Source organism: Nomascus leucogenys, chromosome 4 (genome assembly GCF_006542625.1).
Source record: "Nomascus leucogenys isolate Asia chromosome 4, Asia_NLE_v1, whole genome shotgun sequence".
NCBI lineage: Eukaryota > Metazoa > Chordata > Mammalia > Primates > Hylobatidae > Nomascus > Nomascus leucogenys.
Window position 1 is genome coordinate 90536890 of NC_044384.1, and position 24592 is coordinate 90561481.

Below are 24592 nucleotides of genomic sequence, written 5' to 3' on the forward strand. Positions count from 1 at the left end.
AGAGACTCCTCATGCTTCAAGCAGAGTTTTACCAGCGTGGCATGCAGCAGACTCATTTGGGAAATCAGCTAAAAAGACAGATTCCTACTGAATCTGATGTCCTATAGGTAAGGTCTCAAAATCTGCAATTTAAACAACATGCCCAAAAATGTTCTCAGACCTGGCTTTAAAGCCAAAGCAAAACGTCACAGCCCTTTTCCTAGGACTTAAAAGACATTCTGGGGAAAACAAGCCTCGTTCCTCCTCTTGTGTCATCTTCGTCCTCACCCAGTGAGCATCCATGTGCATCACGCGGCTGTTTCCAGGGGCTGCAGTGAACATAGCAAACGTGCCCATTCCACGCGAAAGGGCTGTCATTGCTCTAAGATGATGAGACCATCTTTGGCCAAGACAAAGTATTTATAGAAATGAGCAGGCTGAACACAATCCTCTTCCCTGGATGCACAATCTACATCTAAGTCCTCAAAGGGTTCCAGCAGTTTCCATGAATCCACTTCCTCAACGTCAAACACCAGAGCTTTGCAAAGCTTTAGGACGTTCTTGCCATCAGAAATCCCTGCTCTGGTAGGAGAGGTTTCTTTCCCCATTTCCCTCACTGGGTAACCAGGTCGGAACAGCAGGTGGAGGCACAGGGAGAGGAGCAGGGACCCCGGATGGAGGCACGAGGAGAGGAGCAGGGACCCCGGACGGAAGCGCGGGGAGAGGAGCAGGAACCCAAAGACACCGTGTCCATTTCTACAGCGCTGCAGGGTGCAGGACTGTTGCTGCCACCCAGGGTAAGTCCAGGGGGCTTAAGGGCTGAGGTTCTTTACAGAGAACGAGCAAAGGTGGAAAAGGGGAATCTTCCCGGGACAGCAGGGACTCCTAGCAGCTGAGGGGCCAGGCACAGGGAGGGGTGGCTCTCAGAACAGAGGCAGATATTTCCCACATGGCCAGCAGCCTGCACAACTGTACCTGCCAACAACTGTCTGGTATTTTGTGAGGACGCCAAGATTCCCGTACTCTTTCATCCCTCTATTCTGGAAAACACAGTTTGCTCCAACCTTTCACTATCCTAAATAGTGCCAAGTTGGACATCTTTATGATCACAGTTTCACTTTACTCTTCCCTCTGGATAAATCCCCAGGGGCAAGGTTTTTAACTCAAAGTCCATTTTCCTGTAAAACAGAGGTTCAAACACCACACGGAGGAGAGCGCAGACTCTGTCCTCTGTGCTATGGAATTTTTAATCACTGCACGAGCCATGTGGGGCATTAGACCTAAATAGGATTGCTGAACTCTGAGGGTCTCGTTCTGATGTTCCCCACACTCGGAAACTGACTCCCTGTGGGAAAAGGTGGTGGCCACACCTGAGCACCGGGCTGTTCTTCCTTCTACAAACACGTCATCTCCCTCTCTGGCTCTTGCCAGCCTGCTGCCTCCATCCACACAGAGGAACAGCCTTTCTGATAGGCAAACTGGACTAATCATGTATTTTCTGTCTTAGGACGTTTTGACATCCAGGGGAGCCTCACAGACACTGGGAGAGACCGCCCCTTCCAGGGCTGGCTAATTCCCAAAGACAGTACGTGGCTTCCTTGGGCCACTTACCGTGCACTCGCATGCACAAGCCAACCTACCCCTTTCTCAACTCCTGTGCACCCAGTCAATATGAACCACCCCTGCCCTAAGGCGCCCCAGGACCAGGTGCCAGGCAAGCAAAGACCTCCCCTACAGCCCAGGTCCACTGCAATGACTCACCCAGCCTGGCCCTGCCTCTCTCACAGAAACCCCCAGAAAAGCTCTGGCCTCAGTTTCCTCCCACCTCCTACCTCCTGACTAAACCCTAGGGCTTCCCCTGTGGCCCCAGGGCTCATGCCCCCTGCTCTTGGGAAATGTAAGCCATAAAACCTTCTTTTGGGAAATCTTTTTGTCCTCACTCAGCCACCTCCAGCAGTTAAAATCCTGCAGCACAAATGAGACAGACGCAGCAAGGACAACGGTTTCCACGCAGGTGAGGAACCGCGCGCTGGCTCCCCTCTGGACCCCCTAGCAACAAACCAGCGCTCCTCAGGCCCTAGAGGGACACCCTCCCTTCTTTTCCACCGACAGCCGAAACACACACAGCCGGGACTTCTTTTTTCTGTAGCCAAAAGACATCATGATTTAGCGCCATCAGCTTTGCTTGAAAAAACGACCTTCCCTAACCACACATTTCCGAAGAAGTGTCATCTCTGCTCAGACTGCTATGTTGGGAGACTAAAATGTGACGACGGGTCTGGCTCAGGGTCCCACTGCTGTCTCAGCAAGTCAGGCCAAGAGGGTGTCACTGTCAGACCCTTGGGCCACCCAAGTGCCCACCCACACATCTGTCACGTGCCACCCCGGGCTGCCCTGTCCTCTGGGGTGGGGCATCGCGCAGTTCTGATTGGGACCCATGCTGCAGCTGTCCTCTCGTGCAATTGCTAAGAAGGTGAAGCGGGGTCACAAAAGGCCATTGTAGACCACCAGGTGCTCGATGGGAGGCCTGGCGGTGGCCACAGGCTTTCATTCTGGTCTCCAGGTATTGAGGTCCACCAAGCATCCCACTTTCCACACATCCTCCTCTCGGCAAGGAGGGAGAACAGAACGGGGCTGCGTGGTGGTTTCCTCCCGGCTCCCACTTACACAGAGGAGCTGGCTGTGCTGCAGGTACATGGCGCCTTACCTTCAGCGGACAGCTCCCTCCGCCGGCCATCCTCCCACAGCCCACATGCTCACACCATCAGGCAGGCATGCCCCAATGCACGATGTCCTTCATCAAAACCCCTCATGATAGTGCAGCTTAACGCCGTCCGAGTGCTGGAAAGAACCAGCGGCCCCAGCTCTCACCCTGGAGCCGACGCAGGACCCACACTCTCTCTCAGCCTCGGCGTCCACCACAGTCTCAGCAGCGGCAGCACCAAGTAACATCTAGTCCCCCTGCCCCCTGCTCCCTGAGTCTGTATTTTCAAGGCCTCCCTGGCTCCCCTTACCATGTTTGAACACGCCACTCTGTCATCTCCCTGGCTCCCCTCACCCTGTCTGAACATGCCACTCTGTCATCTAGAGGCTTCGTGTCTCCCACGGAGCCTTCAGCAGGTTCTGCCCTGGTCACCCCTGGCTGCCCATCAGCAAGGCTCAGGTCCCGGAGGCACTGAGGGAGCTTCAGATGGTGCCTCCTGCCAAGACAGGCCCCCTGAGCCAATGTGAGGTCAGGCCTGAAAAGAAAGCAAGGAAGGCTTGCTGAGGATATACCTCCTCTCCCAGGCAGACACGTGCAGAAGGCCACAACCCCAACTGTTCCCCCAGGAGGTATCCCCACAAAGCCATCTGTGGCAAAGTGGCTCCCACTCAGGGCCCTGCTAATGTCCTCGGACATCCATCCACCTCTCTCCCTGCACACACTGCAGGCATGCCAGCCCAGGAGCTCAAACCTCTGCAAACACGATTATTTAGCAAAACCCAGACATGACACCCCAGAAGCGGCACCCCACTCTGTAGCCAGACCACAACCTTTTTAGGGACAAGGAGCGGTGTCAGGCTCCCACAGCACCTACCACCACCTTGGGCACATTGCTGATGCTCAAATTAAATATTTTCAACCACAATGAGACAGCGCCTCCCCCACCCTTCAGGATGAAGATAACCAAGAAGAGAGATGGGAACAGAAGCAGGCAAGGGAGTGGAGCAAGTGGAGCCCTCATCCGATGCTGCAGAGGACGTCCAATGGCGTGGCCGCTCTGGAACGCGGTTTGTCCCTCCTCAAAAGGTTAAACATGGAGCTCCCCACGGCCCAGCAGCTCCACTCCTAGGAATCTACCCGAGAGAAATGAAACCGTGTCCACACAAAAGCCTGTAAAAGAATGTCCAAGCGTGTAAAAGCCAAAAAGCAGGAACAACCCAAATGTTCAGCATGTGATAAACATAATACTGGATTAAAAAGATGCTATATCATATGGTGCAGTATCACTCAGCCTTTAAGAGGAAGGAATCACTGAATCATGCTAAACGTGGGCAAGCCTTGAAAACATGATGCTGAGTGAGAGAAGACGAACACAAAGGTCACGTATTATACGATTCCATTTATGTGAACTGTCCCAGATGGGCAAATCCGTAGAGATGAAATGGAGATTTGCGGTCGCCAGGGCCGGAGGTGATTGGTAGAGGGATGCAGGAGGAGGGAGTAACTGCTAATGGTACAGGTTTTGGGGGGGAATATAAAAAAATGATTACTCTTCACAAATGTTAATATTGATTTTGGTGATGACTGCACCACTCTGAAAATACAGCCACGTGCTGCTGTCAACATTTCAGTCAAGGAGGGACTGTGTATGCGATGGCGGCCCCATAAGATTGCAATGGGGATGAAAACATTTTATCACCAAGTGAGGTCACAGCCACTGGGACGTCGTAGCTCAATGCATTCCTCACGTCTACGATGCTGCTGGCCTAAACAGACCTCTTGCACTGCCAATCTAATTAAAGTCTAGCACATATAATTTTGTAGGTACATAGTACTCAATAATAAGAAAAAACTATGTAACTGGTTTATGCATTTACTATATTTTTTGGAGTATGCCTTCTACTTATTAAAAAATAAAGAGGCTGGGTGCAGTGGCTCACGCCTGCAATCCCAGCACTTTGGGAGGCTCAGGTGGGAGGATCAGCTGAGGTCAGGAGTTTGAGACCAGTCTGGCCAACATGGTGAAACCCCGTCTCTACCAAAAATACCAAATTAGCCGGGCATGGTGGTGCATGCCTGTAAGTCCCATCTACTTGGGAGGCTGAGGCAGAAGAATCGCTTGAATCTGGGGGGGAGGGGAGGGGGGGGTAGAAGTTGCAGTGAGCCAAGATCGTGCCATTGCACTCCAGCCTGGGTGATGAGCAAAACTCTGTCTCAAAATAAAATGAGAGTAAACTAGGGGCCAGGTGCAGTGGCTCATGCCTGTAATCCCAGTACTTTGGGATGCCAAAGCAGGTGGATCACTTGAGGTGAGGAGTTTGAGACCAGCCTGGCCAACATGGAGAAACCCCACCTCTACGAAAAATACAAAAATTAATCAGGCATGGTGGCGCGCCTGTAATCCCAGCTACTTGGGAGGCTGAGGCTGAGAATCACATGATCCCCGGAAATGGAGGTTGCAGTGAGCCGAGATCATGCCACTGCACTCCAGCCTGGGCAACATTGCAAGCAAGATTCCATCTCAAAAAAAAAAAAAAAAAGTAAACTGTAAAACAGCCTCAGGCAGATCTTCCACGAGATGTTCTAGAGGAAGGCACTGTAATCACAGGAGACACCAGCTCCACGCATGTGCCCCTGAAGACCTTCCAGTGGGACAAGATGCGGAGGTGAAAGACAATGGTATTGATGATGCTGACCCTGCATAGGCCAAGGCTAACGTGTGGATCTGTGTCTTAGTTTTTAACAAAAAAAAATTAAAAAGTAAATTCTTTAAATAGAAAAAAGCTCATGGAATAAGGATATACAGAAACAAAATGTTTGTATAGCTGAAAACATGCGTTTTAATACAATCTAAGTATTATTGCAAAAGAGTCAAGAGGTGTTTGTTTTTGAGATGGAGTCTCGCTCTGTTGCCCAGGCTGGAGTGCAGTGGTGTGTTCTTGGCTCACTGCAAGCTCCGCCTCCCGGGTTCACGCCATTTTCCTGCCTCAGCCTCCCAAGTAGCTGGGACTACAGGCACCTGCCACCACGCCCAGCTAATTTTTTGTATTTTTAGTAGAAACAGGGTTCCACCGTGTTAGCCAGGATGGTCTCAATCTCCTGACCTCGTGATCCATCCGCATTGGCCTCCCAAAGTGCTGGGATTACAGGTGTGAGCCACCGCGCCCGGCCAAGAGGTTTTTTTAAAAAAAAAAATTCAAAGCTTATAAAACAAAAAAGTTACAGTAAGCTAAAGTCAATTTATTACTGAAGAAATTATCTTATTTTTTTTTTTTTTTGAGATGGAGTTTTGCTCTTCTTGCCCAGACTGGAGTGCAATGGTGCAATCTTGCCTCACCGCAACCTCCGCCTCCCAGGTTCAAGCAATTCTCCTGCCTCAGCCTCCCAGGTAGCTGGGATTACAGGCATGCGCCACCATGCCTGGCTAATTTTGCATTTTTAGTAGAGACGGGGTTTCTCCATGTTGGTCAGGCTAGTCTCCAACTCCTGACCTCAGATGAGGTCGACTTCAGGCTAATTTTGTATTTTTAGTAGAGACAGGGTTTCTCCATGTTGGTCAGGCTGGTCTCCAACTCCCGACCTCAGATGATCCGCCGCCTCAGCCTCCCAAAGTGCTGGGATTACAGGTGTGAGCCACTGCACCCAGCCTTTTCTTAAATAAATGTAGCGTAGCCTAGGTGTCCAGTGTTGACGAAACCTATAGCGATGTCTGATAACCTCCCAGGCCTTCACATTCACTCACCACTCATTCCCTGCCTCACCCAGAGCAGCTTCCAGTCCTGCAAGCTCCATGCTTGGTAAGTGCCCTACCCAGGTGACTGTTTCTTAGGTTTTATGCTGTATTTTTATGTCCCTTTTCTGTGTTTACAAATGTTTAGATACACAAATACTTACTGATATGGTTTGGCTGTGTCCCCACTCAAATTTCATCTTGAATTGTAATTTGCACAATTCCCACGTGTCGTAGGGAGAACCCGGTGGGAGGTGATTGAATGATGGGGGGCGGGTCCTTCCTGGGCTGTTCTCATGATAGTGAATGAGTCTCACTAGATCTGACGGTTTTAAAAACAGGAGTTTCGCCGCACAAGCTCTCTTTGCCTGCCTCCATCCATTCTCAGGTATGTCTTGATCAGCAGCGTGAAAACGGACTAATACACTCACCACTGTGTTACAGTTGCCCACAGTATCCGATACAATAACCTGCAGCACAGGCTTGTAGCCTGGGAGCAGCAGGCTCTGCCATATAGCCCGGGTCTGTGTGAGCGCCCTCTACGATGCTCACACAATGAAAAATCATCTGACTCTGCATTTCTCAGAACATATCCCCCTCATTAAGCGACACATGACTGTACCAAAAACCACCAAACTGTATTCCCTTTAACCAGGTGACATGCAGAGCATGTAAATTACACCTCAGTAAAGCTGTTCATTTTATTTTTTATTTATTTATTTATTTTTTTGAGACCAAGTCTCACTCTGTCGCCCAGGCTGGAGTGCAGTGGCACCATCTCGGCTCACTGCAAGCTCCGCCTCCTGGGTTCACGCCATTCTCCTGCCTCAGCTTCCCAAGTAGCTGGGACTACAGGCACCCGCCACTACACCTGGCTAATTTTTTTTTTTTTTTTTTTTTTTTTTTTTGTATTTTTAGTAGAGACAGGGTTTCACCATGTTAGCCAGGATGGTCTCGATCTCCTGACATCGTGATCCACCCGCCTCGGCCTCCCCAAAGTGCTGGGATTACAGGCATGAGCCACCGCGCCCGGCCTGCTTTATTTTTAAATTGAATCTGCAGTGCCCAGGGATGAGCAGTGTGAGGGCAGGGTCTGGAACCTTCACCACTACCTTCTCACCAGTCAGCTGTCCCCATCAGCACAGAGCACCTACACACCCAATCTCCATCAACTCCAAGGTCTCCTGATGGGAAAGACTCACATGAAAGTCCGATGACCCCTGAACCAGACACAAGTTGCAGTGGCAGCATAAACAGAGCACTGGGCATAACTAACTGGGAAGGAAGCCCCAGACTTGCTGTCCTGCCACTCAACCCGGCCTTGTTCTTCCAGCATGGCTGGAGATGGTGCCTGAATGCCTCCCTCTTCTGCAGCCCCCAGCAGGAAGGAGTCCCAAGCAGCCTTCTCTGTAGGGCACCCAGAGAGGGTGGCATCTGTGCACCCCACAAGTGGTCAGCATCCTACACAGACATCGCAGAAGAAAGTAACAGAGCTTGCCCAAGGCTTTGTGGGCAAGCTTCAGACCACGAGGACACCATCACGTGGGGTGCCCCACATACCAGGATTTAGAGAAGCCAGATGAGGAGTGAGCATTTCTCAGAATCACATCAGAGAAAAGTGGCATGGTTCTAGGCACTGCAATGTGCTGAGATCATTTAGAACAAGGGCCCACAAAACTTTCTGCAAATGTCCAGCTGGTAACTACTCTCAACTCTGCACAGCATGCAGTCTGTCACAACGACTCAACTCTGCCACACGCAACGTGGAAAGAGATGAGCATGGCTGGGTGCCAACAAAACTTTATTCACAAAAGAGAACCCACATTGTCAGGAAATATCACAAATTACACATCTGACCAGGGATTAGCATCTAGCATATATAAAGAACTCATACAATCCAACAACTCAAAAATGGGCAATGATCTTGAATAGACATTTTTCTGAAGATATTCAAACAACCAATAAGCTCATAAAAAGATGCTCCACATCACTAATCAATAGGAAAATGCAAACAAAAACCACAATGAGATACCTCCTAGGATGGCTATTTTAAAAAGCAAAAAAACAGGCCAGGAGTAGGGGCTCACACCTGTAATCCCAGCACTTTGGGAGGCTGAGGTGGGCAGATCAGCTGAGGTCAGGAGTTCAAGATTAGCCTGGGCAACATGGTAAAATCCCATCTCTACTAAACAAATAAAATAAAATGAAATAATTAGCCAGGCATGGTGGTGGGTGCCTGTAATCTCAGCTACTCAGGCGGCTGAGGCAGGAGAATCACTTGAACCTGGGAGGCAGAGGTTGCAGTGAGCTGAGATCACACCATTGCACTCCAGCCTGGGCAACAGAGCAAGACTCCATCTCAAAAAATAATTAAATTAAATTAAAAATGTACAAAAACAAAAACAGGCCAGGTGTGGTGGCTCACACCTGTAATTCTAATACTTGGGGAAGCTGAGGTGGGTGAATTGCTTGAGCTCAGGAGTTTGAGACCAGCCTGGACAACATAATGAGACTGCCCCCCACGACCTGTCTCTAGAAAAAAATTAAAAAATTAGCCAGGCATGATGGCACATACCTGTGGTCCCAACTACTCAGGAGGCCAAGATGGAAAGGACTGCTTGGGCCTGGGAGGCCGAGGCTGCAGTGAACCTTATTGTGCCACTGCAATCCAGCCTGGGTGACAGAGTGAGACCCAGTCTCAAAACAGAAACAAACAAACAAAAAAAACAAAATACAAGTGTTGGCAAGGATGTGGGAAATTGGAACCCTTGAGCCTTGCTGGTGGGAGTGTACACCACTGTGGGTTTAACCACTGTGGGTTACACAGGGGTGTAATGACTGTGGAAAACAGTACGGCAGTTTCTCCAAAAACTAAACATAAAAAAAAACATGAACCAGCCATTCCACTTCTGGGTATAGGTATATGCCTGAAAGAACGGGTGGATATCTTGAGGAGATATATCCGCACACCTACGTTCACAGAACACTATTCACAACAGCCAAAAGGTTGGAGCAACCCAGTGTCCACCACCGGATGAATGCATAAACAAGGTGTGGTCCATTCACAGAAGGAGTATTTCTTAGGCTTAAAAAGAAATGAATTTCCAATACATGCTACAACGTAGATGACCCTGGAGGACGCTACGCTAAGTGAAAGAAGTCAGGCACAAAATCTCACATGACCCCACTCCCATGAGGTTCCTAGGGTGGGGAAATCCATGGAGACAGAGAGTTGAATAGCGGTTGTCAGGGGCTGGGGAAGAGGAATGGGGAGGGAAGGTTCAATGTGGACAGAGTTTCAGTTTGGGAAGACGAAAAAGTTCTGGAGACAGTTGGTGGCGATGGTTGCACAGCCACGTAAATGTGCTTAATGCCACTAATTGGCACACTTTAAAAATGGTGAAGATAGGCCGGGCACGGTGGCTCACGCCTGTAATCCCAGCACTTTAGGAGGCCGAGGCAGGTGGATCACTTGAGGTCAGGAGTTCAAGACCAGCCTGGCCAACATGGTTAAACCCTATCTCTACTAAAAATACAAAAATTAGCCGGGCTTGGTGGCAGGCGCCTGTAATCCCAGCTACACAGGAGGCTGAGGCAGGAGAATCGCTTGAGCCCGGGAGGCGGAGGATTCAGTGAGCCGAGATCATGCCACTGCACTGCAGCCTGGGCAACACAGCGAGACTCCATCTCAAAAAAAAAAAATGATGAAGATGGTAAATTCTGTATTATGTGTATCTTGCTAAGACTTTAAAAATAAAAACAAACTTTCATTTACAAAAACAAGCAATGAGCAGGATCGGACCCTCACAACACAGTCTGCCAGCTTCTGGTTGGGCACAAGGCAGTGGGTGCCCAGTAGGAGACTGTGGCCGGAGTGCAGGTGCAGAGGCCAGGGTCCTCACCCCAGTCCTGCCCTGGCAAATGCCGCTTGGTCCCGTTTCCCCACCCAGGAGGGTGCCCTGGAGCATATCCTCTTGGGTCATGTCATTAATCATTAGGGGGTGTCTGATTACACCCAAATATAATTTGAGACAATAGCAAAGAACACCTCAGGAAAAACCAGATCTTCAAATTCATCTAGTCTAGCGTCTTCAACAGTCAATGAGAATTGCAACATTGTCAACTAATTCTGTTACTCCTAAGTGGAACCCTTCTGCCACTAATTATGCGATACCCCAGCTGCTCACTAAATTACCCCTGGAGGGTAATTTTCCAGTTTTTTTCTGAGCAGCAAGGGGAGGTGATCAGTAGACAAGGCTAGAAACCCAGGATGTGCCCAGGTGCTTAGGCGCTGGGAGTCTCCACTGTAAAATGACGCTGCAGCCATGGCATGGGGGCGTGAGGTGCCCACACAACGATGTTCATGATGGATGAATGGGGATCTGAGGACACTGGGAGAGCCACCGAGGAGCAGGGTCCCTTGGTGGCTCCTGTTAGGGAGGAACTGGGACACCTGAGGCAGCAGGAGAAGCTGCTGGAGGGAGAAGCGCCCAGGTGAGCGTGGCTGGGTCGGTGATTCTGCCTCACCCTTCCCTGTAGCAGGACCAGCACCTCCTAGGCCTCCCAGATGATCAACATCCCCAAGAGGAAAACCCCACCCACCCCACCCCACCCAGCACCACCATCCTGCCTCCAGCCAAGGGCACTGATCTTCCCAGAAAGCAGCACGGCGCCCCTGTCCCAAGGTCACCAACTGTGTGAGCTGAAAGTGCCCCGGCCAGAAAAACAAAACTACAACAAATTCACTCCCAGCCTTCGTGAGTTGCCCAGACCGGCTTTTCCTTCTCTCCTTCCCTTTAGTCGCAGCCACCAGGGTTGCAGGGTTGCAGGGCTGCTGCTCTGGAAGCAAGCGCTCCCCACCACTTGTGAGCCAACGGCAGCTCCTGAGAGACAGGCTCTCAGTGACAAGCAAAGGCTCAACCCAACCGCCCGAGTGTTCCTTTCTTACGAAGCTCCCAGAAGAGCTAAGAAGGGAGTTTCGGGGAGACAGGTCCCAGCTGTGAACCGAGGCCCAGCTGGCCAGATGCAAGCGCCTTCCAAAGGCAGAAGTGCATGCACACCATGGGTGTTAGCTCTGCCCCAGCCCCAGGAGAGAGAATGAATAGATAGCAAGTCCCAAATTCAAGCTCTGAGGAAGCCAAAGGCAGCTGACTGCTGGCAACATCTTATGGCTCAACCCCAGGCCTGAAGGGACACGTGCTTCTTCCCAGGTAGACAGGGACTAATGTCCTTCCCTCTCTGAGTCTGCTCCTGCTCTAGGATAAAGGGGTGGACCACCTTCTCCAGCAGGGTCACATGTTCTCATATGCATCCTTGTGACACCTTTCGAGCAGGAACCGTGTACTTGGCCAGTGCTTCTGCACAAGGGACAAGTATGCAGCATCGGCCAGAGACGAGGGGCACTGTGGAGGATGCAGACTCAGCCCTTAGCCAAGACAGCCAGGGAAGGCAGGAGCACCCTCCACGGAGCCACGTCACCATCCCTCCACCCGGGAGGACGCTTGTCCACATCTGAAAGGGGAGTGACAGCAAAGGCTAGAGAGGGAGCTCAGAGACTTGGAGGGACACGTCGGTGCAGAGAAGGGCTTAAACATGGGAAGGGAGAGAGTCCGACTGGATTTCAGACGGGATTGGTGAGCTGTGGAGCTGGAGACAGGAAAACCAGGCAGGTGAGGCCGCCCAACTGCGATGGTGGCCAGGACCAGGGTAGTCCTGCATGAGGCTGTGACTCCAACATTCCGCTCCTGCCTGCTGTGTTTAGGACCCCAGGGTGTGCACTCTTAGCGGGTGGTGGAGGGTGAAGCAGAGATATACGATCGGCACATAAACAGCCTTCCACATGCATGGCTTCAGTTACTCTGAACTCAACCAACCATGCGCACATTGGAAATATTTTTTACTTGCATCTGTACCGAACACGTACAGACTTTTTTCTTGTCATTATTCCCTAAACAATACAGTATAGCAACCATTTACATATCATTTACATTGTTTAGGTATCATACACAATCTGGAGATGTTTTAAAGTATATGAGAGAAAGTACTTAGGTTATATGCAAATACTACACCATATTAAATCAGGGACTTGAGCATCCATGGACTTTGGTATTCATGGGAGGTCTGGGAACCAATCCCCTTTGGATGCCGAGGGATGACTGTACGGCCCTTCTACAGTATTAAGATCTCATGGTGCACACAATTAGGAAAACATATCTGACACAGCTTCTTGGGCAGGCCCGTGCAGCTCAGAGGCCCTTCCCTACACACAGGCACCTCCAGGTACAACCTGTCCATGTGAAAATGATGGAGAGGAGCTGCAAGTGCCTGCGCCACTCATCTGTCTGCAGCCACACTCGCTGGGTCTGGCATGGGCACGCTGGTGAGGACAGCTCAGAAGGATTAAGAAATTGCCCATGGGGCTCTGGACCACACAGATCTGTCTTTATGGTCCCTGGTATACAAGGCCATGCCAGGAGGCAGGGTCCTGTACCAGCAGGAGCCCAATGTGTGGTCAAGCCAAGCTGGATTCAGCCACTCAATACCCACGTGACCGTGACCAAGTATCTAACTGCTGAGAGCCTGTGTCCTCACTGAAAATGGCGGTAATTCCACTTTCTGCATGGAGTTGGTGGTAGTCAGGGTCAACGTTGATAAGGTATTTGGCAGACGGGGCCTTTAAGCACATTACAGGTAAGGTGATACCAGCAAGGCACAGAGGAGGCGCTCAAAAATACAGCCACTGAGCACCAGCCCACGCTCTGGCCTCTGCAGAGCACACAGACCTGGGCTTCACTGCACCCTTCCCTGCACCTGGGCACCACCAGGTGCACCCCTGTTCATGTGAAAATGACGGAGAGGAGCTGGAAGCACCTGCACCACTCATCTGTCTGCAGCCACCCTGACTGGGTCTAGCCTGGGCTGGTGAGGACAGCTCAGAGCACGGTCCAGAAGCCAGAGGCATAGTCCCTTTCATACCCCGCAAGGTCACACAAGCGGGCCACCAAGGACAATGCCATCCACCCTCTTCCCACCCAAACACAAGCACAGGGCACACAGGGCCTGACAACAGGAAACTGAAAGTCCCCTGGCCACAGTGCAAAGGTGGGGAGGTGGACCAAACCCAGACAGTGGCTACTGGCTTGCAGGTAACAAGGACAGGTGAAAATGTTATAACTCACCAGAGGTGTTGGGAGACCGAGTCCCACAGATGCCCTCTTAGAGCAGGAACTGTCTGTATTCTAGGGGGCCAAAGCAGGACGCCTGGAGAGATTTCCAGACCTGTGGAGAGATAATGAGACCGGGGCGTGATGAGACACAGACTGTTGAGAGGCACGTGTTAAAACTTCACATAGATTCTGATATTTCTGTGCTAAAAACCAGGGATCGATCTTCTGCTTCTGGGCATATGGAGTAGACACATTTTTCCCTATTCTTCACACAAAGCACAACTAATACTCAGGATGCTGTATATAAAACAAACATAACACTCTGCAAGGTGGAGAGAAGGCAGACCAGCCAGGGACATGGTGTGAGCTCTCTGGGTTTTCTTCTTGCCTCATACATCCCGGACGTGGTGCTGAATAAGCCAGCAACCCAGAAAAGCCAACAGGAGCAGGAACAATACCGCGACAAAAGCGTGTTCTCTTTAGTTGAAAGACTAGGAAAGCAGCAAACAGGGCAATACATTTAGACAACAGGTCTACTCCAGCCAGACACTGCAGAAAAATCTGTGGCCTCAGCCCCACCCACAGCAGCAAAGGCCGAGTAGGGAGTCTAGATTTCCACCCTGTGTGGCTATAATGAAGCACCAAATCCCTGCCAGGGTGGCATCAAATAGACCAAAGGAAGGAGCTGGCACATTCATCCCCACCAGGCAGTAACAAATCCTCCTTTCACTCTGGCATTAGTATAGGCAGCATGGGGAGCCTGGATTTCTATAGCACCTGTCAGTAATGAGGTGACACCCCTTTCCACCTTCCCTTGTGGAAGTGGCGTCAGGAAAAGTTAGCTTACAAAAAAAGTTTAAGTAAGACTAAAAGTCTCATAATACAAATATGTCCAAGTTTCATTAGAAAATCACCCATCAAACCAAGGATCAGGAAGATTTCAAACTGAAAAAAAGAAAATCAATGGATGCCAACATAGAGGTGACAGAGATGTCAGAATGATCTGACAAAGAGTTAAAAGCAACCATGTTAAATGCTTCCACGAACAATTATGAACATGCTAGAAACAGACGAAATAACAGAAAACCTCACCAAAGCAGAACATCTCACCAAAATACAAAAAAGAATCAAGTGAAAATGATAGAACTGGCCAGGCGCGGTGGCTCATGCCTGCAATCCTGGCACTTTGGGAGGCCAAGGTGTGTGGATCACTCGAGGTCAGAAGTTTGAGACCAGCCTGGCCAACATGGCAAAACCCAATCTCTACTAAAAATACAAAAATTAGCCGGGTGTGGTGGTGGCCACCTGTAATCCCAGCTACTCAGGAGGCTGAGGCAGGAGAATCACCTGGACCCAGGAGGCAGAGGTTGCAGTGAGCCGAGATCATGTCATGCACTCCAGCCTGGGCAACAAGAGTGAAACTCCATCTTACAAAAAAAGAAAAGAAAATGATAGAACTAAAGAATATAGTAACTGAAATAAAAGACTCAGTGGATGGACTCAACAGCAGAATGGAGGGGACAGAGGAAATAATCAGTGAACTGGAAGACAGAACAATAGACATTATCCCAACTGAACAATAGAGTGAAAAAGACTGAAAATAAACAGAGTCTCAGGGAGTTATGGGACAATAATAAAATATCTAACTTTAAATGCTTGAAATCCTAGAAGGAGAGATAAGAGAGGGAGGGTCTGAAAAAGTACTCAAAATGTCCCAAATTTGATGAGATATAAACCTACAGATTCCAGAAGCTGAATGAATCCCAAATAGGATAAACCCAAGAAAATTCACACCAATATACATCAGAATTAAACTTCTGAAAACTAATAACTAAGAAAAAATATTGAAAACAGGCAGAGAAACCAATAGTCACATTTCTCATCAGAAACTGTGGAGACCAAAAGAAAGTGGCACAGTAATTTTCAAGTGATGAAAGAAAAGAACTCTCAATCCATAATTTTATACCAACAAAAATATCCTGTAAGAATGAAGGGAAAATTAAGATAGTCTCAGATGAAAGGAAACAAAGGAAATTTGCCACTGGCAGACCTATTCTAAAAGAACAGCTAAAAAGAAACCTTTCTAAATAAAAAAATAATAATAAAAGAAGGAGTTTTGGAACATTAGGAAGGAAAAAAGTATGGTAAGCAAAAAGTTTGGTAAATATAATAGGCTTTCCTTCTCAAGTTTTATAGATTATATTTGATGGTTGAAGCAAAAATTACAACAGAATCTGATGTGGTTCTTAATGTATAGACCAAATACTTAACAATTGTAAATGGAGAGGGGTAAAGAGACAAAGAAGATTGTATATTTCACTCAAACTGGTATCACAATAGATGATAAAGTTAAGTATACATGACATAATACCTAGAGCAACCACTTAAAAAGCTATACAAAGAGATATACTCATAAACACTACAGATGAATCAAAATGGAACCCTAAAAAATGTTCAAAAATGTTCAAATAACCCACAAGAAGGCAGGAAAAATAGAAAAATGAAAACCTGAAATAACAAATGTAAGGCCTAACATATCGATAATTGCATTAAATGTAAATGGTCAAAATATACCAGTTAAAAGGCAGAGATTGGCAGAGTAGATTTTAAAAGATACAATTAAATGCGGTCTATAAAAATTTGCTTCAAATATAATGACATAGGTAGGATGAAAGTAAAAGGATGGAATAAGATACCTTATACAAACAGAAGTCAAAAGAAAGCAATCATGGCTATGTTAATATTAGATAAAGTAGACTTCAGGGCAAAGAAAATACCACAAAGAGAACATTACATAATGATAAGGGAGGACTCCACCAAGAAGACATACTAATTCTAAATGTGTATGTACCAAACAACAGAGGAGCAAAACACATGAAACAAAAATGGATAGAAGTGAAGAAAGAAGATATAAATCCATACTTATAACTGAATACAACTTTAACAAACCTTTCTCCACAATTGATAGAGTAAGACAGGAAAGTCAGCAAGGATACAGAAGAACTCAGTAATATGACCAATCAACAAGATCAAAGTGATAGCTGTAGAACCTTCCTCCACCATACTACAGCAGAGTTCACATTCTTTTCAAGTGTTCATGAAATTTATAGCATATATTAGAAAAGAACAATCTCAAATCAAATTCTAAGTTCCTACCTCAAGAAGCTAGCAAAGGGAGACCCAAACAAACCCAAAGCAAGCAGAAGGAAGAAAATAATAAACATACGAGTGGGAAAAAATGAACAGGAAATAGAAAAACAACAGAGAAAATCAGTGAAACAATAAGCTGACTCTTTGTAAAAGTCAATGCAATTGACAAAACTCTGACAAGACTGACCAAGAAAAAAAAACACAAATTACCAATACCAAGAATTAAATAGGAGACACCATTAAAGAGCCTGCAGACATGAAAAAGATACTAAGGGAATACTACACACATAAATTTGACAATGTAGATGAAATAAAGCAATTATTCAAGAAATACAAACTACTTCACCTTGCCCAATTTGAAAAAGGTAATTTGAATCATTTCCTACAACTATTAAGGGAATTGAATTCATAATTTTTAAACTCCAGTTTTTTTGAGAAAAAGGAATCTTTAGACCTAAATGAGTTCACTGGAGAATTCTATGAAATGCTTAAAAAATAATTAATACTAATTCTACACAATGTCTTCCAGAAAGAATAGGAGAGAACATTTCTTAATTTATTTTATGGAGCAAGTACTACCCTGATACCAAAGCCAGAGAAAGTGTGCACAAAAAGAAGATTACAGGCTGGGTGTGGTGGCTCACGCCTGTAATCCCACCACTTTGGGAGACCAAGGCGGGTGGATCACCTAAGGTCAGGAGTTCAAGGCCAGCCTGGCCAACATGGTGAAACCCTGTCTCTACTAAAAATACAAAAATTAGTTGGGCATTGTGGGGGGTGCCTGTAATCCCAGCTACTCGGGAGGCTGAGGCAGGAGAATCGTTTGAACCTGAGAGGCGGAAGTTGCAGTGAGCTAAGATTGTGCCATTGCACTCCAGCCTGGGCGACAAGAGTAAGACTCCAACTCAAAAATTAATTAATAATTATTTTATAAAAGAAGATACCTTATACAAACATAAGTCAAAGGTCTTCATGAATATAGACATAGAAATCTTTAACAAAGGAGTAACAAATAGAGTTCAGCAATATATCAAAAGAATTATATACCATGACTAAATGGCATTTATTCTAGGGATGCCAGGCTGTTTCAATATTTAAAAAAAAAAAAATCAATCAATGTAATCTACTATTATCAACAGAAAAAAAGATCACATCAATCAATGCAGAAAAAGCATTTAACAAAATTCAGCATCTTTCTATGAGAAAAACTCTCCCCAAAATAAGATGGGAATTTCCCCCACTTGATAAACAACATCTACAAAAAACCATGAGCCAAGATTCACCAAATAAAGACAAAATGCTTTCCCCATATGATCAGGACCAAGGCAAAGATGCCTGCTCTCACCATTCTTACTCAACATAGAGCTGGATGTTCTAGCAAGTGTAATATGGCAAAAAACAAACAAACAAAAGATTGGAAAAGAAGAAACAAAATTGTCCCTATTTGCACATAGCATGAAAAATCACAAAGAAACAACCATAAAACCCCAAAACCTCCTGGAAATAATAAATGATTTGAGCAAGGTCACAAGACACCAGATCAACATATTAAAATCAGTTGTATTCCCTAGCAATAAACATGCAGATAACAAAATTAAAGATACAATACCACTTATACTTGCTCAAAAAATCAAATAGTTGGCTGGGCGCAGTGGCTTATGCCTGTAATCCCAGCACTTTGGGAGGCTGAGGTGGGTGGATCACGAGGTCAGGAGATAGAGACCATCCTGGCCAACATGGTGAAACCCCATCTCTACTAAAAATACAAAAAATTAGCCAGGTGTGGTGGCGGGCACCTGTAGTCCCAGCTACTCAGGAGGCTGAGGCAGGAGAATGGTGTGAACCCGGGCAGTGGAGGTTGCAGTGAGCCAAGATCGCGCTGCTGCACTCCAGCCTGGGCAACAGAGTGAGACTCTGTCTCAAAAAAAAAAAAAAAAAAAAAGTATATGGAAAGGCAAAAGAACTAGAAAAACTAAAATAGTTTGCAAACAAAAAAAAAATGGGAGGAAATCAGTATACTCAGCTTCAAGATTTATTATACAGTATAGTAATCAAAGCTGTGTGGTTCTGGTGGAGGGACAGGCACATACATAGCAATAGAACTCAATACAGAGTACAGAAAAAACCCACATAAATATGCCCAACTGATTGCTGATGAAGGTGAAAAGCCACTCAATGGAGGAAGGACTGTCTTTTCAACAAACGATGCTGGAGCAATTGGACATCCATCAGCAAAACAATAAACATCAATTTAAGGATCATGCCTTATACAAAAATTAATTCAAAATGAATCATGAACTTACATGTAAAATACAAAACTACAACTCTTAGAAAAAATGGGAGAAAATCTTCAGGATCTAGAGACAGGAAATGAGTTCATAGACCCAATGTAAAAAGCACAATCTACATACAAAAATACTGACAAATAGGTTCTCATCCAAATTAAAAACTTTTGCTCTGAGAAAGACCTGCTGAAAGGAGAAAAACAAACCACAGAGTGGGAGAAAAATGTCTGAAACCACATAGGTAACAAATAATTTGAAATAATTCGTGTCTAGAATAAAGAACTCTCAGAGCTCAACAGTTAAAAAAAAAAAACAAAAAACAAAAAACAAAATGACAATCCACTTAAAAGAGCAAAAGATAGAAAAAGATATTTTTCAAGAGGATATACAGATGGCAATAAGCACATGAAAAGATGTTCAACACACCAGCTATTAAAGAAATGCAAATAAAACAAATATGACCATACACCTATCAAAACAGCTAGAATGAAAAATGGTGACACCAATTGCTAGTGAGAAAATAAAGAATCACATTGCCAGTGGAAAACCTGGATCTTAAACATTGCTGGTGGAAATACAAAATGCTATAGACATTACAGAAAATAGTGTAGCAGTTCCTTAAAAACCTAAATATGTAACTCCCATGTGACCCAAAAACCACATTCCTAGGCATTCGTCCCACAGAAATTCAGACTTATGTTTATGGGCCAGGTGCAGTGGCCCACGCCTGTAATACCAGCACCTTGGGAGGCCAAGGCAGGTGAATCGCTTTGATCCCAGGCGTTCAAGACCAGCCTGGTCAAGGGAGCGAAATCCAGTCTCTACTAAAAATACATAAACTAGTTGGGCATGGTGGCATGCGCCTGTAGTCTCAGCTACTTGGGAGGCTGAGATGGAAGGATGGCTTGAGCTGGGGAGACAGAGGTTGCAGTGAGTCAAGATCATGCCACTGCACTCCAGCCTGGGTGACAGGGCCAGGTGTCTTCAAGAAAAAAAAAAAAAAGACAAAGAAACCTATACACTAATGTTTATAGCAGCTTTATTCATAATAGCCAAAAACTGCAAACCACCCAGATGGCCTTCAGAAGCTCAATGGTTAAACAAACTGATACATCCACACCATGGAACATTACTCAGCAACAAAAAAGGAAGAACTTTTGACACACAAGACCTGGGTGAATCTCTACAAAGTTGTGCTGACCAAGGAGGGGAAAGCCAATCTCAAAAGGCTACTGTGTCATTCCATTTCTGTGTAATTACTGAAACGACAAAATTACAGAGATGGAGAACAGATGAGTGGTTACCAGGGCTTATGGAGCAAGTAGGGGTGGAAGGAAGTGTGTCAGGCCATAAAAGGGCACCATGAGGGGTCCTGGTGTGGACGGCAGCATTTGAATCTCAACCGTGTCAACATCAGCATCCCGGCCATGATACTATCGTACTGTCCCAGGATGAGACTATGGGGGTAAACTGGGTATATCTCTGAACTATTTCTTATAACTGCAATCATCTTAAAAATACAGTTGGCCCTTAAGCAACACAGGTTTGAACTTCAGGAGTCCACTTACACGTGGATATTCTCCCATCTCTGCCGCCCCTGAGAAGGCAAGACCAACCCCTTTCTCCTCCTCCTCTTCTTTCCCCCCTCCTCTCCTCCTCCTCCTCTTCCTCCTCTTCCTCTTCAGCCCACTCAACATGAAGACAATGCAGATGAAGACCTTTACTACGATCCACTTCCACTCAGTGAGGAGTGAATATATTTTCTCTTCTTTATGATTCTCTTAGTAACATGTTCTTTTCTCTAGCTTATTTAAGGTGAGGTTGTTTGTATAACATACAAAACATGTGTTAATGGACCGTTTATGTTATCTCTAAGATTTCCAGTAAACAGTAGGCTATCAGTAGTCACGTTTTGGGGGAGTCACAAGTTATACCTGGACTTTTGACTGTGTGGGAGTTGGAACCCCTAACCTCTCCATTGTTCAAAGGTTAACTGTAAAAAATTTAAGTCTTTTTAAAAGTACCTTGTGGAAAACAAAAGAACAAAACTTTCACACCGTTTCAGTAAGAGGCAGCAATTCCACTCCTAGGCATACAACTAAAAATAATAAAACATACATCCACACAAAAACATGGAGGCCAGCCACAGTGGCTCACACCTGTAATCCCAGCACTTTGAGAGGCCGAGGCAGGTGGATCATGAGGTCAGGGGTTCGAGACCAGCCTGGCCAACATGGTGAAACTCCCTCTCTACTAAAAAAAAAAAAAAAAAAAAAAAAAAAAAAAAAAAAAAAATCAGCTGGTGTGGTGGTGGGTGCCTGTAATCCCAGCTACTCAGAAGGCTGAGGCAGGAGAATTGCTTGAACCTGGGAGGCAGAGGCTGCAGTGAGCCAAGACCACGCCACTGCACTCCAGCCTGGGCGACAGAGCAAGACTCGTCTCATAAATAAATAAATAAATAACAACAACAAAATGTTAGCCTGCAGATGCACCTCTATTTTTGGAGGTGCTCATCACTCTTACAGAGGAGGAAACCACCATTGTGAGGAGTTCTGAAACAGCTCTGGGACCCACAGGAAATGCTCCCCGCAGACTGGTCCTCCACGTGCTAGACTCCAAGTCGGGGGGCCTGTCTGTAGCCAGCCAGACCCAGCCTGCCCGAGCCTCGGGCCCCTTTTCTGGAAGGTACCACAAAGCAGGGGCCTGGTCTCTGGAGCAGCCCACCTTGCCTGACCCCAGCCCCCTCCATGGCTTCCCCACTGCCCGCATTCGAGCTAAGTCTGCGTCCTCTTCTGCCAAGGGGGGATGAGTGACCACACTCATTCCAAAGTCCCGGGCACTGTCGGAGCATGGCCGGGTGGCCCTGCTGCCCCACAGGCACCCCATGAATGGAGGGAGGAAATGTCACACCCTCCCCCTCTAATGTTCGAAACATGTATACAAATGTTCACAACAGCACCTTTTACCACAGCCAAAACCCAGAAAGAACAAAACACCCATCCACACACAATGGAGACACGAAACATGAGCTACCGTACAACGGAGTATTTCCAGCCATAAAAAGGAAGGAGGCATTGATCCACGCTACAGCACGAATCGTCCTCTGTGGGATAAGAAATACACTGGGCTTTGTCCCCAGTTCCCAGCACAGAGATCCTAATACCCTTAGAATTTCCTGAGTAGCAGAAGTGAGTCCCTTTTGACCCCACCGGAGCTTATGCTAATGAGTTGACTTAGGGTGGGGGCCCTAGTCTCAGACTGGGACTGGTCACCAGGAACACAGGTGTCTAAGAAGGTGGGAACTTCTGGCCCCACTTGCTGAGCTCCGGAAGGTACCGGAGATTAAGCTCTATAAAAACTCTCGCACAGGATGGGCACAGTGGCTCACGCCTGTAATCCCAGCACTTTGGGAGGCCGAGGCAGGTGAATCACCTGAAGTCAGGAGTTCGAGACCAGCCTGGCCAACATGGTGAAACCCTGTCTCTACTAAAAATACAAAAATTAGCCGGGCATGGTGACATGCACCTGTAATCCCAGCTACTCGGGAGGCTGAGGCAGGAAAATCGCTTGAACCTGGGAGGCAGAGGTTGCAGTGAGCCAAGACCATCCACTGCACTCCAGCCTGGGCAATAAGAGCAAAACTCTATCTCGGAAAAAAAAAAAAAAGTTAACTTTATGTTACGTGTATTTTACCTCCATAAAGGAACTAAAAAGAACCTCTCATTCTCAACGGCTCACAAGGGTTCCGGATCCACTTCATGGAGCGAGGGGAAAACACTGAAGGCAAAAGGCCATCATGTACAGGCACGCAGCAGGGACAGAAGAACCTCCGATCTTCAGTTTTTGTTGGAAGCCACCTCCTGAGGTCCATGTGACACAGCCTGTGGGGAATGGCCACCGTGAGGATGGGCACACGCTCTCCTCGCAGGTGTGTGTACACCATCTCCCATCCTGCCGGCTGCCTTTGCTGAAGTCTGTGCCAGAAGCAATATGACTTTATCAGATGCACCCATTCTCCTGCTGAGAAAACTGAGGCCAGACCAGCAGGTGCTGGCTGGCAGCAGAGCCAGGACCCGGAGGAAGCCAGGCTGGCCATTCTGTTCTTCCTGCTCAGCCTCCTCCACCCCCTCCATGGACACTGTTCGTTTGAAAGGCAGGACCGGACTGAGGGGGATGTTGCTCGGGGCCGTCTCACCATCCATAGAACACTCCTCATTCTCCTTGTCCCCAGCTCAATGGCCAGAGAAGGCAACGGAGCAGGCTGAAATTAGCTTACCAACAGTCACCATGCAAAATTATTCAGGAATAAAATTAAAACATGCATTATGCCTCCTGGTTGAACCACAAAATGCTGTGACCAGTAAAAGCATCAAAACCCAACGTGAGGCCACGCGCGGTGGCTCACGCCTGTAATCCCAGCACTTTGGGAGGCTGAGGAGGCTGGCAGATCACTTGAGGTCAGGAGTTCTAGAGCAGCCTGGCCAACATGGTGAAACCCCATCTCTACTAAAACTATAAAAATTAGCCAGGTGTGGTGGCATGCACCTATAGTCCCTGCTACTCCAGAGGCTGAGGCAGGAGAATTACCTGAACCTGGGAGGTGGAGGTTGTAGTGAGCCAAGATTGCGCTCAGCTTGCGCCCGGCTCCAGTAGGCAACTTACAGAACCGTGACCTAAATAAATCAGGGTCAGCAAGCGTCCACCCATGGGCCAATCCTAGCCCAAGCCTGTTTTTATAAGTAAAGTTTTACTGGAATACAGCTGTGCCCATTCCTTCATGTATTGCCTTTGACTGCTTTTTTGGAGAGACACTGTACAACGCACAAGCACGACATTTTTACTCCAGCCTGGCTGACAGAGTGAGACTCCATCTCAAAACAAACAAAACCCAGTGTGTGGGCACCTCCATAGTCCTGTGAGGTCTTTCTGTGCCCAGAGGGCAACACTGCAGGCAGCGGCCGGGAGGGACTTGGCGCAGGCGGGACTGTGCTGCAGGCCTGGGAGGCTGTCACAGTAATGGCTCCAATCAGTCATACCTCCTGGATCTGGCATCTTGGGAAGTCTTCTCCCACAACGACCCTGGAAATGGTCACCGTGTTCGCTCTGGCCACGTCAATAAACCCAAAGGGACTGCAGCAAATGTGATGTAAACAGATACTGCAGATCACGACATCCTGAAGTTCCCCCTCTTGCTGCCCTCAGGAGCCCAGAACCACCAAGCAGCCAGTGGGCAATGAGGACTGAGTCCAGGGACTGAGCCCGGCTCTAGTGGGCAACTTGCAGAACCATGAGCTAAATAAATCAGGGTCGGCAAGCAACCGCCCACAGGCCAATTCTAGCCCAAGCCTGTTTTTATAAGTAAAGTTTTTACTGGAACACAGCCGTGCCCATTCATTCAGGTATTGCCTTTGACTGCTGTTTGGGAGAGACACCGCATGGCATGCAAACACGACCTATTTACTATTCAGCCCTGAAATGAACAGGTGTTTTACCCTCTGTCTGGGGTGGTCTGTTAGGCAGCAAAGGTTAACTAACACGACCCTCAACTTAACAGCTGCTTATTAGATAGCTGTCGTTA

The 24592-nt window shown here is 47.3% G+C and overlaps 1 protein-coding gene across 4 annotated transcripts in view; it reads right to left on the reverse strand.

Moving 5' to 3' along the window:
* Window positions 1-24592, reverse strand: part of SHANK2 (SH3 and multiple ankyrin repeat domains 2) — a 683630-nt gene that overhangs the window by 643713 nt on the left and 15325 nt on the right. For all 4 annotated transcript variants that reach the window (XM_030811436.1, XM_030811433.1, XM_030811432.1 and 1 more), the window contains exon 2: window positions 13592-13691. The gene's annotated coding sequence lies outside the window, so the exon portion shown is untranslated. The remainder of the gene's footprint in view (window positions 1-13591; window positions 13692-24592) is intronic.